At 64.9% G+C, this 18035-nt stretch overlaps 1 protein-coding gene across 7 annotated transcripts in view; it reads left to right on the top strand.

The window, feature by feature from the left end:
- Positions 1–1201: 1201 nt before the first annotated feature.
- ADARB1 (adenosine deaminase RNA specific B1) overlaps positions 1202–18035 on the top strand; it is a 137326-nt gene continuing 120492 nt past the window's right edge. For 3 of the 7 annotated variants that reach the window (XM_072738947.1, XM_072738944.1, XM_072738948.1), the window contains exon 1: positions 2664–2811. The gene's annotated coding sequence lies outside the window, so the exon portion shown is untranslated. Of the gene's footprint in view, positions 1300–2622; positions 2812–3044; positions 3081–18035 lie in introns of those variants that run through there. The other 4 variants (XM_072738945.1, XM_072738949.1, XM_072738950.1 and 1 more) reach the window with 4 other exon arrangements.

Below are 18035 nucleotides of genomic sequence, written 5' to 3'. Positions count from 1 at the left end.
CCCGCGCCCCGGTGTCTGACGCGGCAGTAAGCAGGGGGCCGGAGGACTGTCCTCCGAGCCTGGAGGATCCGTCACCTGTGCCCTGGCCTCATGCGTGTGCGCCGTCTGCTGGGCTCTGCACCACCTGGCAGCGTCCCCCGTCTGGGCTCCTGTGCCTGGAAATCGCTGTCCCCCACGTCAGCAGAGAGGCACCCCTGTGCGCCCTCCTGTGAGGCAGGGGCAGTGGCAGTGGCCTAGCTCGGCCGGCGACCCCGGGCTCCCGTGTCCGCGGTGGCACCAGCATGAGGGTCTGGGTGACTCACGGAGGACAGCCACGGGGATGCCGTGCAGCGAGTCCCACACCACCCGGGGCTGGGCTGACCTTGGTCAAAGGGACTCGGGAAATGTGGCGGCGGCCGACATGCCCCACGCACTGCCCGGTGCCGCCCCTGTCGCTGCTGCTGGGAGTCACGCCGCAGGGGAAGCAGCCCGGGCCTGCCCGGCCCTCCTGCCGTCCCTGCCCGTGGCCACATGAGTGGGCCCGGCCCACGCCCTGTGGAGCGGACTTGAGCGCCGTGAGCGGCTGGCCACAGGACCGTGGGCAGAAGAGACCGCGGTGAGCAGTGTGGTTCGGGGCGTCCGGGCACCCACAGGGCTCCAGGGGGCTGCATGCTGGCTTGTGGAGGACGAGCCCCAGAGGCCGTCCAGGAGTCCCGGGCTCCCCGGGGTGTCCGCGGGGCTCAGCCCTGGGAAGGGGGACGGGACCGGCTGCTCCGTTCCCCGGGCGCCACTGAGGCCAACCCGAGCTGCCCCGCAGCGCTCGCCGGGGCTTGGGAGATGCTCCCTGTGGTCGGGAGGGACTTAGGGCGCCGGTGCCCTGCTCGCCGCCAGCCAGGCTCTGGGCCCCGCTCCTCGCCCACGTCAGCCTCCTCCGCCCACCGGACACTTGAGGAGGCAGCAAGCGTCCCCAGAGACGCCTGAGGTCTGGGCTGGACTCCGCGCTGGGGAGCCCGGCCCGCCAGGCCCGACCGCTGCCTGCACGCGAGGCTCTGGCCTCGGCACCCGCCTCCAAGAATATGGATTTTTCCTTGCTAAGCTTCAGTGTATTTTCTGTCCCGAACACAACGCAGCCTTGGGTCGGTCACGCTGGCCTTCGGGAATGTGGCATTTGTACACGTGCTTATCATCACGCGTGTACAGTCCTGGAAAAGTCGGTCAACGCACAGACCGGGGTCGGTTTACTGCACGCCCCATAGAGGAGCTTCAACGCGCGCCGTTACCGGGACGGGGACCCCTGAGAGCCGCCCAGCAGCCCCTGAGGTCAGCACCTGGGCTCGGACAGGCCGGGCCTGCTCCGGACCTGCGACCGGGCACCGCGCCCCTCCCCGCGCGCCCCCGCCCTCCTCCCCGCGCGCCCTCTCCGCGCGCCCCTCCCCACGCGCCGGCCCCCTGCGCGCCCTCTACGCGCCCCTCCCCGCGCGCCCCTCTCCGCGCCCCCCCCGCCCTCCTCCCCGCGCGCCCTCTCCGCGCGCCCCTCCCCGCGCGCCCTCTCCGCGCCCCTCCCCGCGCGCCCCTCTCCGCGCCCCCCCGCCCTCCTCCCCGCGCGCCCTCTCCGCGCCCCTCCCCGCGCGCCGCCCCCCGCGCGCCCCTCCCCGCGCGCCCTCTCCGCGCCCCTCCCCGCGCGCCCCTCTCCGCGCCCCCCCGCCCTCCTCCCCGCGCGCCCCTCTCCGCGCCCCCCCGCCCTCCTCCCCGCGCGCCCCCCCGCCCTCCTCCCCGCGCGCCCTCTCCGCGCGCCGCTCCCCCCCGCGCGCCCCTCCCCGCGCGCCGCCCCACTGCGCGCCCTCTCCGCGCCCCTCCCCGCGCGCCGCCCCCCCCCCCGCGCGCTCCTCCCCGCGCGCCCTCTCCGCGCCCCTCCCCGCGCGCCCCTCTCCGCGCCCCCCCGCCCTCCTCCCCGCGCGCCCTCTCCGCGCCCCTCCCCGCGCGCCGCCCCCCGCGCGCCCCTCCCCGCGCGCCCTCTCCGCGCCCCTCCCCGCGCGCCCCTCTCCGCGCCCCCCCGCCCTCCTCCCCGCGCGCCCTCTCCGCGCCCCTCCCCGCGCGCCCCCCCGCCCTCCTCCCCGCGCGCCCTCTCCGCGCCCCTCCCCGCGCGCCCCCCCGCCCTCCTCCCCGCGCGCCCTCTCCGCGCGCCGCTCCCCCCCGCGCGCCCCTCCCCGCGCGCCGCCCCACTGCGCGCCCTCTCCGCGCCCCTCCCCGCGCGCCCCCCCGCCCTCCTCCCCGCGCGCCCTCTCCGCGCCCCTCCCCGCGCGCCCCCCCCGCCCTCCTCCCCGCGCGCCCTCTCCGCGCGCCGCTCCCCCCCGCGCGCCCCTCCCCGCGCGCCGCCCCACTGCGCGCCCTCTCCGCGCCCCTCCCCGCGCGCCGCCCCCCCCCCCGCGCGCTCCTCCCCGCGCGCCCCTCCCCGCGCGCCCTCCCGCGCACCCCGGCCGGGCGGGGGCGCGCAGCCCCGCAGCCCGGGCGCAGGAGGCTCTCGCGGCGTGCGCGCCCGTGGCCTGCGTGGCGGCGCCCCTCCCCCTCGGCGTGCGCGCGGCCGGCGGCGGGGGCGGCGGGGAGGGCGGAGCCGGCGCCGCGGGCCGCGGGCGGAGGGCGGAGGGCGGAGGCTGAGGCGGAGGCTGAGCGGCGGCGGCGGAGGCGGCGGGGTCGGGCCGCGCTCGGGGCCGCGCTCGGGGCCGCGCCAGGCCACGGGCAGCGCGCTGAGCCCCGGCGTCCGAGCGGAGCCCCGGCGGCCTGGCGGTCCGAGGCGGGCGGCGTGCGGAGCGGAGCGGAGCGGCCCGGGGCGAGGTGAGCGCGGGCGGGCGGGCGGGGGCTCGGACCCGGGCTGGACACGGCCGCGGGCCCGCGTTTATGTAAGCGCCGCCGGGCAGGTGGGGAGGCCGGGCCGGGCCGGGCGGGGGTCCGCGGGCGGCTGCTGCCCGGGGAGGGGAGGCTGCGCCCGGGACGGCCCCGCGTCTCCTCCCCGGGGCGCCGCGTCTGCGCGGGATGCTCTGCGCCGCGGACCGGGAGGCTGCGCCCCGGGTGAAGATGCGCCCTTGGAGACGCTGCGCCCCGGGGTGAAGCTGCGCCGGGGTGGCGGGGTGGACTGCGCCCCGGGATGGAGCTGCGTGGGGTGGGGGGTGGACTGCGCCCCGGGATGGAGCTGCGTGGGGTGGGGGGTGGACTGCGCCCCGGGATGGAGCTGCGCCGGGTGGGGGGGGGGGACTGCGCCCGGGGATGGAGCTGCGCCGGGTGGGGGGGGGGACTGCGCCCCGGGATGGAGCTGCGCCGAGGGCGGGGGGGTGGACTGCGCCCCGGGATGGAGCTGCGCCGGGTGGGGGGGGGACTGCGCCCCGGGATGGAGCTGCGCCGGGGTGGGGGGGTGGACTGCGCCCGGGGTGAAGCTGCGCCGGGTTGGGGGGGGACTGCGCCCCAGGATGGAGCTGCGTGGGGTGGGGGGTGGACTGCGCCCCGGGATGGAGCTGCGCCGGGGTGGGGGGGTGGACTGCGCCCCGGGATGGAGCTGCGCCGAGTGGGGGGGGGTGGACTGCGCCCGGGGTGAAGCTGCGTGGGGTGGGGGGTGGACTGCGCCCCGGGGTGAAGCTGCGCCGGGTTGGGGGGGCGGACTGCGCCCCGGGATGGAGCTGCGTGGGGTGGGGGGGTGGACTGCGCCCGGGATGGAGCTGCGCGGAGGGAGGGGGGGGGGGTTGGGGGGGTGGACTGCTCCCCAGGGTGAAGCTGCACGGGGTTGGGGGGTGGATTGCGCCCCGGGATGGAGCTGCACGGGGTTGGGGGGTGGACTGCTCCCCGGGGTGAAGCTGCACGGGGTTGGGGGGTGGACTGCGCCCCGGGATGGAGCTGCGCCGGGTGGGGGTGGGACTGCGCCCGGGATGGAGCTGCGCCGGGTGGGGGGGGAATGCGCCCCGGGATGGAGCTGCGTCCTGCGCCGGGGAATTAAGCTGTGCCCATAGAGGTTGGGCTGCGCCCCAGGATGAAGCTGCTCCTGACGGGGGCACAGCGCCCCGGGGTGAACATGCGCCCATTTTTAGGGGGGGGGTCGTTGTGCCCTAGGATGAAGGGGAGGCAGCGCCCGTGGAATGAAGCTGCACCCGGGTTGTGTCGGGGCAGGCGGAGGTAGACTGCACCTCGGGTGAAGGGGGACTGCAACCCGGAGAGAGTAGGCTGCACCTGAGACGGGAGCCTGTGCCCCGGGATAAGGCTGCACCCCAGTGGAGGGGACCCTGCCCTGGGATGAGGCTGCACCCCACAGTGAAGAGGACACTATGCCCCTGGGAGGGGACGCTGCACCCGGGTGGAGCTGGGCCCCTGGGGACGGGGGATCGGGCGGGGACAGCCCCTTCTCCGCAGGAGCGTGTCTGCTCCGAGGCTGATGCTCTCTGCCCAGGGACCGATGGCTGTGCCCGGACCCCACGTCCCCTTCTGGAGGGCACCGCGACCGCTCGGAGCTGTGTGCTGCGGGGAGGGTAGAGTGCGCCCTTGGGGTGAGGCTGTGCCCCCGGGATGAGGCTGTCCCCTCCCCAGGGTGACCGCGTGGGATGCTCTGCACAGCTGCCAGGGGCAGGTACCGCGGGTGCCGGGCACCTGGAGCGACCGGGAACAATCTGGGGCGGTTGGGGGCCCGAGGTGACTTCTGACGCGTTCACATCTGCAGTAGGAAATTTACTGGGTTTGGATGGGTCTGAGGGAGGGCGTCCCGTCGGGCTGTGGACTAGAAGTGTCGGAGTTGCCTGACCTCCGAGGAGCTGCCCTGGTCCCTGGCCCCGCACCGTTGTGTTTGTTCACAGTTAATATTTTTAGCCACCAGGTTTTGTTCCTTACTTCTGCTAAGGACATTTTGTTTCCTTATTAAATAACAAACCCTAGTGGTTAGCGCTCCACTCTTCAAGTGTGGGGAAGAGGGGCTTGATCTCAAACTTGCTTCTTTATTTTGTGCCCTAGTGAAGATGATAGATCGGTGAGCTTTGGGGAACAGAAGGATTCGTCTAATCCTCTTTGTTTCCCCTTAAACTCACCTGTATATTTCATTCCTTTGAAAGGTGCCACCAGAGCTGCGTTTGGAACCCGGTGGGTGGTCTTGAGAGCAAGCAGCTCCCGGGGTGTCTTCGGGTTGCCATCTTTTCTTGGGGGCAGAGGCCCCCCTCCGCCTGCGCAGGGTGTCCCAGAGGCGAAGGGGGAAGGCAGGCTGGCACTGCTGCGCGGGCAGAGGAGGACTAGCTGGCCTTCCCTGGCCGCCCCTCCGGTGGGCAGAGCCTCCCGGAATGGACGCCCGCGACAGGCCCGTGATCAATATTTGATGAGACCTGCTGAGCTGGGTGCGGAGACCCCGCCCGAGCTAGAGGTAGGGGCAGGGGACTCAGGAGGGCTTCGGCCGTGAGTGATGCCCGGTTGGACGTCCGGGGGTGCCCGAGACCCAATACACTCAGCTACATCCCCCACAAAATCGGAAGCTATAGCTGGAAGGGGCAAAAGGAGGCCTTTCTGCAGGGGGCGGCGGTGAAAGGAAAATTGGTCCAGCTCTGAGAAACGGATGACACAGTATCAAGAGGTGCAGCCAGGCCTGGAGGGCGAGGACCGGGAATCGCCGGCAGCGTCATCCGTGCGGCGTCTCCCTTCGGAGGCAAATGCGCTCCTCGGCGACTTGACAGGGTCGCACTCCGGTCGCTTTCAGGTTTTTGCGATAAGAAAATTCTTTAAACTTTGCTTTGCTGGGTGGGTAAGGCAGACTTAACTCGGTTGGCACATACTCCTCTGCGGCTGGCTGCGTGCCGGGGCCTCCCTGTTGCAGGGCCGGGGGATACGGGGGATACAAGGTAAAGTCCAGAGAGGCCCACACGCTGGCAGCCTCAGTAATGCCTTTCACGGCACGACAGCTGTAGAAACAGGGTCTAGGACTCGAATTATAAAACTTTAGAACGTAGAGCGTTAGAATTGTCACGTCTGGGTGTAGAGATGTCCGCTCGCACGGCGGACGCTCAGGTACGGAGCTCAGGCTTCGGGCCGGCTCCACTCCTCCCTCTGCCGTGGTGGCCGGTTACTGTGTCCACGCAGGAGCCAGGGTACAGACACGGTTGTGAATGTGTGTGTGTGTGTGTGTGTTTTTAAGATTTTATTTATTTATTCACAGAGACACAGCTAGAGAGAGAGGCAGAGACACAGGCAGAGGGAGAAGCAGGCTCCGTGCAGGGAGCCCGATGGGGGACTCGATCCCGGGTCTCCAGGACCACACCGTGGGCTGCAGGCGGCACCAATCCGCTGTGCCACCGGGGCTGCCCTGTGAATGTGTTTTAATGTAGCTTTTAATATTTGCTCCGACGAACAGTGCTGCAGTGACTATTTTTTGTACTGTAGGTCTGCCCGAGACCTACCGTGTTTTGTTAGTCTCCACAATCCCTTAGTAACCCTACGTTTTAGTTCAGAATCCCTTAGTCCCTCATTCTGTTCCCTGGAAGGCTGTGATGCTCTGTGCAAATTTACGAACTTGTGAACAGGGGCGGTTATTTAAATAGGGAGACGGTCGGAAAGTATACTTCGGAGATTACTGGGTGAGATGAAATACTTACCAGCCTTTAAAAAATTTATTTAAGAGGAATTGTCGATCTTAGGGTGAAACTGAGAAGCTTACAGTGTTCTTTTTTTTTTTTTTTTCAGTGTTCTAATTTTATTTAAAAACTTGTTTTTTGTGTGTGTTAATTTTCTAAAATGTGAATTATTAAGAATATTAAAATTATCAAGATTTATAATTTGGTATGACGGGGACGGGTGCTTGGGTGCCCGGGTGCCTGGGCAGCTGAGTTGGTGAAGTGTCTGCCCTCAGGTCCGGTCATGATCTTGTGATGTCAGGCCCCCTGCTCAGCGGGGAGTCTGCTTCTCCCTGTCACCCTCACCCCTCCTTGTGGTCTCTGTCTTTCACGTTCTCTCTCTCTTGAATAAATAGTCTTTTCTTTTCTTTAAAGATTTATTTATTTATTTATTTATTTATTTATTTATTTATTTATTTATGATAGACACAGAGAGAGAGAGAGAGAGAGAGAGGCAGAGACACAGGCAGAGGGAGAAGCAGGCTCCATGCCGGAAGCCCAACGCGGGACTCGATCCCGGGACTCCAGGATCACGCCCTGGGCCGAAGGCAGGCGTTAAACTGCTGAGCCACCCAGGGATCCCCAATAAAGTCTGTTAAAAAACATAATTTGGTGTGATGGAAATGATGGTGTTAAGAACCCTATAAAAGTGAATCCATAATATATGTGGTAGAAAAGGCAAACAGCGAGAATTTCATTTAAAAAATTGTACATCGGGTCGCCTGGCCCGCTCAGTCAGCGGAGCTGTGACTCTCCATCTCAGGGCCGTGAGTTTGAGCTCACGTTGGGTGTGGAGCTTACTTAAAAGTAAAATAAAAAATTGTACATTGAAGCAGTTAGCACGTCCTTATTCCTTGAGTGACTTTTCGTGTTCCGCGTGGGGTTCGGCCGGGAAAATGCTGGGCCCAGAGAGGTCTCCGTGTGGCCAGACCATTGGTATCAGGTTACCACGTTGTGGGAACGTGATCTGACTAGTGGGGCTCTTCTCCGCCCCGGCGTGTAAGGTGCTCTGGGAGTGTGCAAAGAGAACGGCTTTGGTTTTCAGCTTGGCGTCTTCGTGGTGGATTAAAGGGAGGATGGGGCGGGGAGGCCGTGCTGGCCGGGAGGTACCTGCTGTTTTTACTGGAAGTGCGGAGAAATTCTGCTTGCCCTGGGGTCAGCTCTGTTTCTACCGCGGGGTCACCAGCAGGTGTTCAGCATGCGCCAGGTCCTGTTGTAGGTGCTGGAGGCCCGGGTGTGAGCCCAGTGAGGGTGGGTGCCTGACCTCATGGGATTCAGGGCAGCGGGGAGGAGGGGGACGGTGAGCCCCAGCTGAAGTCGTAGGTGCCAGGAAGTGCAAATACGATAGGATCCGAAACGTCGATAAAATGATAAAATCAAGGGTGTGCGGAGGCCTGAGAGGGGCGCAGGGTGGGAGGGACTGGGTGCTGCCGGGAGGGCAGAGGGGGGTCCGGGGCAGCTTCCTTGTCCTGTGCTTGAACTGCGGGGAGGCCAGTGGGAGGCAGGGAGGCCCAGCCCCGTGAGGACTGGAAGCCTTCAGGGGGTGGCCCTCCCTCCCTCCTTGTTTCCTTTTTCCTAGTTGACTTTAGAGGGTTTTGAATGAGGGAATGCCGTCATCTGGCTCTGAAAGAAGCACCCTGGCCTGGCCCTTGGGCCGCTGACGCTCAGCAGGTACCTGTGACTCGCCCGCCTACTTCGGCGCCACACGTACGTCGGCCTAAATCTCGTGATCGTCCCGAAGGCGGGCCCCGTGATGCTCTTCCCGTGATACCTGTGGGCGACCTGGGCACAGTGACATGTGAGGGGCGGCCGCAGGCAGGGGGTGCGCAGGGGGGCACGCGGTGGCCGCGGGGGGTGACATCAGATCCGCCGGCTGTATCTCTGCTCCGTGCCGTTGGTGGGAACGTGTTGCCGAGTACACAGGAGGTGGTGCTTTCCTGCCGCTCGGACCGACCTCGCTTCACTTCTTCAGGGTGCGCTTGGACGCAAAGCACAGACTTTTTTTTTTTTTTTTGAAGATTTTATTTATTTATTCATGAGAGACACAGAGAGAGGCAGAGACCCAGGCAGAGGGAGAAGCAGGCGCCATGCAGGGAGCCCGACGTGGGACTCGATCCCAGGACCCCAGGGTCACGCCCCGGGCCTAAGGCGGTGCTCAACCACCGAGCCCCCCGGGCTGCCCGAAGCACAGACTTTTAAAATCATGCTACTGTGCCTTCAAAAAAAAAAGGGGGGGGGAACAGAAGTGAAATAAGATGCAGTAATTCTAAGACTTCTTTCCGTTTAGAGTCTCATTCTTCCCAGCCAGCCTTTGACGGGCAGACGTCCCTGGGCCGCCCCTCCACGTGGTCCTGCCGCCCGCGTCCCAGAGGCCTCGCACACCGCGGGCTGGGGCGCCTGGTAGGCAGCCGACACCCGGTCCGTGAGTTTGGATGCCTCCGGGTCTCCCCGGTGCGGGTTCAGGAGAGCTGTCCGGCCCTCTGTTGACTGACCTGTGGATGGGCTGTGTCGCCCCGTCTCCCGCGTGCCCGAGCCGAGCCACCACCGTCCCCTGCTGCCCGGCTGACGGCACCGGGAGACTCCGGCATGCGGGCATCCTGGCGCCAGGGTCCGGACGCGGGAGCCTGCACATCTCAGGACCGGCGACGTGTGGCGTGTCCCGTGGGCGGGCCCGTTGGGGTTGGAGCATCCCGGGATGACCCCGAGGTTGTCCGCATGAGCACTTGGGCGCCGGCCGTGACCTGCGGGTGGGGGGAGCCGGCGCTGGGGACTGGCCGTGGGGAGGTCGCCGCCTCCACGCTCACGCCCACGGACTGGGCCCCGAGCTCCCGCGGATCTGTGTGCCGCGGCATCTCAGATGTGTGATCTAGAGCAAGCTGTTTAATCTCCTCTGCTTCGGTTTTCTGATCCATAAATTAGGAAGAGTAGTGGCAACCTTTATCCTACGGTTGTTGGGTCAATAAACCGAGCTAATGTAAAGTGCCTAAAATAGTACCTCTACCAGTACCAGGGAGGCTTTACTTTGCCTGTTATTTTTATGATTAGTCATCCAAGTGGAGATGTTTGGATACAAGTGGAAATTCAAGGTTGGGCTCACGGAGAGGTTGGGGCCAAATATGTAAATTCGGGAGTCATTTGCCTGTTGCTGGCGTCTGAAGCCGTGGGCTGCGCAGTCAGTATAGATGGAGACGGAGACGAGCAGATGGGTGAGGGTGGAGCCCGGGGCTCCCGGCAAGGGGTCCACGGGAGGAGGGGGCCTGCCCACACCCACTGTGAGGAGGAGCCCGGGAGCGTCTAGGCACCTGGGAGCTGGATTCTCTGGAGGAGTTTTGTTAGAAGGGGGCGGAGTGTGGCCCGGAGCTGGACGGGTCATGGGTTCCAGGGAGTCAGGTAATTTTACTTTTTTTTTTTTTTAAGATTTTATTTTTATTTATTCATGACAGAGAGAGAGAGAGAGGCAGAGACCCAGGCAGAGGGAGAAGCAGGCTCCATGCTGGGAGCCCGATGCGGGACTCGATCCCGGGTCTCTAGGGTCACGCCCTGGGCTGAAGGCAGGCGCTAAACTGCTGAGCCCCCCGGGCCGCCCAGTAATTTTACTTTTTAAAAGGAAATGGTGATAGTGTGTTTCCGGGCTGACGGGAGCGCTCCGGTGGAGGAGGACTTCACAGTATGTCGGGGAAAGGGTAATTGCAGGAGGCGAGTCCTGGAGGAGGGGAGGGGGGGGCTGGGCGAGTAGGACCTCTGCACGTGGGAACCTGGACCACAAATACTCGTAGACCCGTGCTGCCCTTTTGAAAGGACGGTATAGTGTTGTGCTCAGTCCAAGAAACTTGGGGATCATGCTGTAGGATGTAGGATCCAGTTTCGCATTAGCTCATGGTGCCAGACGCGCCTTGGGGCATCCCTATAGAAAGACGCAGGTGGAGGTGGCACTTTGCTTTATCAGAACAATTGACTCATGGAAAGCGTCACTGGCTTAACTAGAGTCGGCGTCTTTATTCACCGACTTTGGTCGTGTTTTTGAGGCCTAGCGCCGTGTGCCCCCTGCTTTGCGCTTGAGTTGCCTGCGTCCGGGACGGCCGCCCACCTCCTGGCCCCCCTGTGATGCCGAAGCACCACTGTTAGAGTTACCTGTTCAAGTGGCCGGATCGCTTCCTTGCATGTGCTGCTTTGTGTCGTTGGCGGCCCTTTGGGTTTCTATTTTTTTAGGCTCAGAGTTTTGAAATCCCAACCTCGGGAGTTGACCCAGCGGGATGGAGCGTGAGGAAGCCTTCGCCGGCCTGCGTGTGCCCGTCGCCCGTGCCCGGGGAGAACTGGTTTCGACTCCTCTGGGCGCCCCTTCCCGCAGTGACAGGTTCTCTGGGTGAGTCATCGTGGAAGGACGCACTCTGCAGGAGAAGGCCTCGCCTCCTCGGGCCAACATTCCAGCGGGGAGGCTAAGCCAGGCAGCAGGGCAGACCTCTGCCTCGAAGCTCCTTTGTCTGTGGGCTCAGGAGACGGGGCTGAGGAGGTGGCGTCAGGGCGGCTCCTCCTGGGGTCCTGCTGGGCAGGCCTCTGTCCCAGAGGAGACCGGCTCTTCCTGCCCAGGAGCCCTGTGTGCTGGAGCAGCTGGGGGTGGGCAGCAGCCTTTGTCCAGTCGTTGATGGGAGGTCACAGCGGAGGTGAGCGTGAGACACACGTAGGGGCCGGCTGTGCGTCCTCCCCTGGACCCTGGGCAGAGCTTGAGGCGGCGGCGATGGGGTGAGCAGGGTGGAGTCTAAGGGTGAGGAGGCAGGGGCGAGAGGAAGCGCCCTTGGAACTCGGAGTCGTGGTGATGCTCCGTGGCCAGGACCCGAGGTGAAGATCCTTGAGTTACGGGCATCATTTTGCATCAGGTTCCCTTCGAACCTGCCGTCGCCTGTCCCTGGGTGTGGGACGTGCAGAATGTGAACATACGTGCGTGTGTGCGATCTGGAACGCGTGTGGTTAGTGAGACACAGACGGGTGTCCAAGCAGCAGGGGCATTGGGTGGCTCGGTCGGCCTCGTGTCCGACCCTTGACGTCAGCCCACATGACAATGTCAGGGTTGTGGGTTTTAGCCCCGTGTCGGGTCTGCGCCCCGTGGGGGAGCCCGCGAGAGAGTCTCCCCACCTCCCCCTGCAGCCGGCTTCGGCGGCAGGACTGGCAGGAGCTGGGAGCCCTTGTCCTTGGGTCAGTTACTCCTCACAAGCGCATCCCCCCCGGTTTTCGGATGGGGAGCCGATGCCGGAGGTTCGGGATGCTCTGGGGGGGGGGGGGGCGGGTAACTTTGCTAGTGTTTGCGCTTCCTGCGTGTGGGGCCTGGGGTGAGGTTAGTCTGGCCTGGTGCTCGCGGAGCCGAGGAGGTCTCCCCTCTGTGGCGCCATCCTCACCGTCTGACGGCTCGAGGACTCCGGCCTGCCTCCCTGGGCAGCCTCCTCCCCTGGGTCCCCTGGTGCCTGGTCCCGGCCAGCAGCCCCGTCAGAGCCTGATGGGCGGAGACGGACCCCTTGCTGCCCTGCCCGAGCCCTGCACCTTGCCCTGCACCTTGCCCTGCACCTTGCCCTGCACCTTGCCCCACCTCAGAGGCCTCCAGGGGCCTGCCGCCCCGTCCTGACCCGTCCCGTCCCCCCAGCCCTGGGCCTCGCCCCCAGCCATCTCTGGGGCTCCCCCGGCTGCACCCTCACCTGTGTCCTGCTTTCCCCCAGCCTGTCTTCCATCAGGCTGCCCTCCTGGTGGAAGCCCCCTTCCCGAGGGCTCAGGACAGCGGTGGCAGGTGGCAGCAGCTGCCCGCGCCCCCGGGACGAGTGACTGACGTGTTGTCACCGTGTGCGCAGGTCGTCAGCGGCGCTGCGTTCGCCCGCGTCCCCGCAGCCCCCCGCCCCTCCTGTGCACTTGGTGAATCAGTCGTCTATTTATGCCCGTGCGTCTGGGTTATCTCCAGATCCTGGTGCTTTCCTTCGTGGAGTAGAAACATTTACAAAACACTCAGAAGTCGTTCCGCTCCCTGACGTACAATGTAGCGAACGAGCCTGTGGAAAGCGGGGAGTCCTCAAGCCGAGGAGGGCGGCTGCGTCCTCCCGCGGCCACTTGAACCCTGTGGGGCCACGCGCGGCCCGGAAGCCTTCTCTTCGGCGGCGGCAGTCGGGGACGTCACGGTTCCCACTCCACGGGGACAGACGCGAGGACGCCAGCAGTTCTGGGAGCTTTCGGAAAAGCAGCCGAGTGGAATGCAAGGAAGCCGGTCCAAGGGCCGGCAGGTGCTCGGTGGGGGGGGGGGGGGAGAGGAAGCTGGGTACCGCGCCCCAGCCCTGCCTCTGAGCCCGGGCGCCCTTCCCTTCCGCCCCCGCCGCAGGGTGGCTGATTTCCAGAAGACGGGTGTCCGCAGCTCCAGGCGTCTCACGGGTCGTGCCGAGACCGTTGCCCCCCGTTTACCCCAAGCCTGCGTGCAGCCCTCCCTCGGCGATGCCCGGTCCCTTCGCAGCTGCCGAGGCCCAGCGGGGGCTCACTTCTGGCACCTGACGGAGAGGCGGTGCAGAAGGGGGGCGCTGGGCCAGGAGGCAGTCGGGGTGGGGGCGGGTCACCCTCTGGAGTCCCCAGGGACTCCAGACCGTCCCTTTCTGCATCCTCTTAGTCTTGGGGGACCAGCCCGTGCTGCTGGCCTGGAATTCAGTGGAGCAAGGCTCGTGTTCCAGGTGTGTAGGTGTGACCTTCTCGCAGCCGAGCACCGCCGGCTCCGTCGCAGGTACTGTTTAGTCAGCCCCCCCCCCCCCCCAACGTGGTGGAGCCTCGGGCCGCCTCACCGCCGGTGTGCGCTCAGCGCTCGCAGATCCCGCCGCTTCTGCTTTCGGCCAGCGTGCGCCAGTCTCCCGACTCCCCGAGTGCCAAGCAGCGGGCGAGGCGGTTTTCTTGGGAAGAGGAATGCACTCAAGGACACAAGGTGGCTTCTCATCATCTGTGTGAGGCTGAGAGTCCGTGGCCATACGAGGTTCCCCGTGGGGGACCACACGCCCCTCCTAACCCAGCGCCGGGGTCTCCTTTGCCTCCTTGTCTTCCCTTCGGGGAGTGGGCTCTTCCGGGCACCTGCTTTCACGGGTTCCTGTCCTTGGAGGCAGAGCCCCGTGTCCGTGGGTGCAGCCTGCCTCTTACCTCTCACCGTGCTACCCCCGCAGGGCTGCTGCCTTGGGAAGGGGGGTCCCCACGGGGAGAGGGCGCTGTCGGCCTGCTGCGCGGAGCACTCGTCGCGGGAGCGCGTGGAGGCCTCCCGAGGTTTCCGCCCGGCGCCGTCAAGGGCCGCGTGCCCAGCCACGGGGTTGCATCTACTCCGTCCTGGCGATGAGCGAGCTCGGTCATGTGAAACGCGTGCCTGTCCGTCTGGATTGTCCTGAATTTCCTTCTTTTTCAGAACAGGAATCTACTCCAAATAACGGTCAAACAGAAGGACGGCCCTTGCGTCGGTCCGCGCCCGGTTGGGCCGCTGCTTCTGTTGCAACACCGCGTCCTCGGCCGGGCTGCGCGACGCGGTTCTCCCTGTTGTCGTTAATAGGTCAAGACTTTATTTTCACTCAGGACTTAACCTGCGCGTATGAGGAGCCTCACGCGAGGACGTTTTTCGCGAACGTTTCCCGGGAGGCGGTGGCGCTCGCAGCCTTCAGGGAGAAGCTGGTTGGGGGGCTGAGGCCGAGAAGTCCTCATCGGGGAAGACGTGGAATTCACGGGGATGACCCGCAGGCCTCGGGAGCGGCGACCGCGTGGGGTCGCAGAGGCCAGCCTAGATGTGACCGTCCCGGAGACCCGAGGGGAAGGTCCCTCCCGCCCTGTTTGGGCCGCTCTCCGGAAGTGGAGAGACGGAGAGCTCTGTGGCAGGACCACCGGCCCGTGTCCTGCCGAGGACGTGCTGCAGCATCGCCCGGGCGGGGGTCAGCGTCCTGGCTCCCTCCTCCCGCTCCGACTCTCGGGGATCCTCTGCATCGCCCAGCGAGGGCTTTCACCCCTGCGCGCGTGCACGAGTGGCGCCGCGCATCATTTTACCACGAGCTCCCTGTTCTAGTCTTTTCCTCTGCTGGGGCTGTGAGGGGCCTGATATTTCCACAGGAACGGCAGGTGCGGCCCAGCCCTGTGTGCCCCCCGGGTGCCGGGGAAGGGAGGCCCCTTCCTTTCAGTGAACGTGGGCGTTGGGGCGGGACGTCCCCGTGGACGGAGCCCCCGTGAGTGGAGCAGCCGGGGGAGGGCAGGGCTGGGCTGTGCGTCCCACTGCCTGTGGGCAGAAGCGTGTGCGGGCGGGCGCGTGCCACCCAGCTGCGGGCCGGGCTCTAGGGAGCCACGCGTGGGAGGTTTGGTGCCAGCAGTGGCCACCGTGACCCGTGCCCTCTGCAGGTGACGCTTGAGTGGTTTTCGCGAACATCCGAGCGCTGTGGCCGCTACCAGGGTCCGGTTTCAAGGTGCATGTGTGCTCGGGCAGGAGGCCGGGGGCGTGGGGGCTGAGCCGAGTGGGCGGGCGCTGGGGAAACAGGATCTTGGCCTCGTCTCCAGTTTTCTCTCCCCGGACTTACTTATTCATTAACAGGGGCCGAGCAGTAACATTAGAGCGGAGGAGGCCAGCGGACACCGCCTTCCCCGGGCGACCTGAGTGGCCGTGCTCTGGGACGAGGCCGGTCGCCTCTGCAACCCCGATGGCACGTGGGCACGTCCCGTCTGCGGGGTCCCCGTCACAGACACGCCGTCGCGAGGGCCTGGGAGACAGAGCCCGGACGACACCCGGCCTGCCCCTCCAGCCCCCCGGGTGCCCGAGGATGAGCTTCCCGAGGGGACCCGGTGGCAGAGGCAGCGCGGCCTGTGGATGGGGTCCTGGCGCGCGGGCTCTTGGTGGGAAAACGGGGGGACGTGGATTGTGTTGGCGCCCGAGCCGGTCGTGTTGTGCCCCAGTTGTATCATTTTGTAACTTCTCGGCAGTTACGTAGGATGCAAACGCCAGGGGAGGCTGGGGAGGGACGTGGGGTGCAGCCCGTCATTGCAGACGGGACTTGGGGGCACAACGCCCACGGTGGGAGGTGTCGCCACGCCACGGAGCTCGGGTGAGGCCAGGCCCTGCCGGCCGTCCCAGCTGCCAGCGAGGTTCAGTCGTGTGCCCTGAGGGATCCCCGGTGCCTTCTCACTGGGCATCGTGGTGCCGCGGACCCGCTTGGAGCCATCTGGAGCCGTGGGTGGGGGCATCGGGGACCGTCAGCCGCAGTGACCAGCCCGGGCCGGCCGCCGGGGATACCGCGTCCTTTTGGGGCCCCTCACGTGGCTACGGCTGTTTTCCTACATTGCCTTGGTCCTTTGGTTTTATTATTTTTCTTCCAAAGAGAGATTTCAGGCGTTTATGCATTAAACTATCGGACTTGCCTTCTATGACCTGGGGCTGAGTCCTGTCTGGGAATATCCTCCTGCCGCAGGACCCATTGCTCTTTCGTGTTTTCTGGCGGTTCTGTAGCCTGTTTTCCGCGCGTGGCTTATTAACCCGGGAGGACTCTGCTTTTGTGGAGTTCGAAGCGAGCCCCGACGCTTCCCCGCTCGGCTACCAGTTGCGCGTTGACGGCGGCGCGTCCGCGGGTGCCGGGGGGGGGGGCAGCACCCGGGTACGCCCGAGAGCCCGCCGCGCCCGCCGCGTCCCCGCTCTCTGGGGAGGGGACCCGACTGCAGGTAGTGCCTCCTCCTCGTCTCCGTCCTCCCCTCATCCGCTGGCTGGTGCTCCGGCCCCTCGCGCTCTGGCCTCCCCGCCAGCACCTCTCTGCCTCCCGCCGTGGACTGGCCCACGCGGCTTCGGACGCTCCCTTTACCCAGTGAGCAGCTTGCCCTCCTCCCCCTCTGCTGAGCTGGTCTTAAAATAAACTCGCTCACGAACGGACTAGAATTTCGTTTGCTTTCTTTCCGCGCCGCTGGGCTGGTTGTGTGGTTTCCCTCCCCAGTCTCTGAACACGGTCAGTTTCACGAACAGATTTCCCGATCGGCACATTGTCGTTCTTTCAACATAGTGAAAATTAAATTTGCTGTTTATCTTAATACTTTTCCCTTTTTCAAAGTGAGCTCCTCCCCGTCCTCTCAGCCCCGCAGCATTTTTGTCTTTGGTTTTATTTTTTTTTTATTTTATTTATTTATTCACGAGAGACACACAGAGAGAGAGAGGCAGAGACACAGGCAGAGGGAGAAGCAGGCTCCATGCGGGGAGCCCGACGTGGGATTCGATCCCGGGTCTCCAGGATCGCGCCCTGGGCCGAAGGCGGCGCTAAACCGCTGCGCCACCCGGGCTGCCCCTATTTTTCTGCCGCTGGCCTTTTTGGGGGGGGGGTGCAGTAAGCCCTGGAGGGTAGCATTTGCCAATCTCTAAGGCATAAACAGTCCCACCGTGGCTTGTTTCAAGCTTCCAGTGCGCTGTCCGCTGGTTCACAGGATTCCGGAAAGTCCTCTCCCCGGAGCCGGCAGGCGCTGGCACCGGCTGCCACGGAAAGCCGACGGTCCCCGACGCCCACCGGGAGGCTCCTCGCGCCGTCCAGGTCCGCGCTCCTGCCTCCCTGGGGCAGCCGCCGTTCTGACCTTGCTCACCGTCCCATCCTTTTCCTGGCGTGGAGACCCAGTTTACCAATTTTCACATCTTCTTGTCTTCCGTGTGTTTACAGCTCTGTGCTTCCCCCCCAGGGCCACCTCGGCGTCCTCGTTTACAGGTGGTAAGTGGACGGCTCGCTCGCAGTGACTTCCGTGGGCCCCGAGCATCTGACGCCTCATCGTTGCCGTCGTAGCAGCCTTTACCAGACGGCGCAGGTTCCGCGGCGGTAAATGTCCCGTGACCCGAGGGCTGGCCAGCGTCTTGTCCTCACGGAGCTCTTCATCTTCCCTGGGATACGGGGAGCCTCTTTTCAGTCACCGTGCGATCGTTTGACGAGTATTTCGTGAGCTCCTGCGTCAGGCACGTGGGATGCCAGAGGCGTAGCAGTGAACAGCGTAACCCAGTGTCGTCGTCGTCGTGGGGCGCGTTCTGGTGCATCTTGCAGCAGCGTGGTTTCCTAGTTTGACTGTCCTTGCCAGTTTGCCCCTTACTCAGACCTCTGCTTGTCTCGGCCTCTGGCGTTACGTAAATCAGCCTTCAATTAATCTGATTTCGTCCACAGCTTAATTTCAAAATTCCCTGCTGCAGCGTTAGTTGGGGTGTAGTGTTTGCTGCTTATGTAATTATTTCTGCTTTTACTAAATCCTCATGATGGAAAGGCAAAGGAATGGGACCCGGTGGCTTCACATTAGGAAAGGTCTATTTTTTAAGGGGCTGTGACGGCTGGGTGCTTGGAAGAGTTAGCGAAGTGACACTCTGTGGTGCGTGGACTGTCATCTGGGGAGGAGCCGTGGGTGAGCTCATCACCTGCTGCTGCAGCTCTCTGGATGCCGGCAGGCTTATTCCCTGCC

Source organism: Vulpes vulpes, chromosome 15, assembly GCF_048418805.1.
Source record: "Vulpes vulpes isolate BD-2025 chromosome 15, VulVul3, whole genome shotgun sequence".
NCBI classification, from domain to species: domain Eukaryota; kingdom Metazoa; phylum Chordata; class Mammalia; order Carnivora; family Canidae; genus Vulpes; species Vulpes vulpes.
Note: the sequence above shows the minus strand (reverse complement) of the source record. Positions and strands in the feature narration are given on the sequence as shown.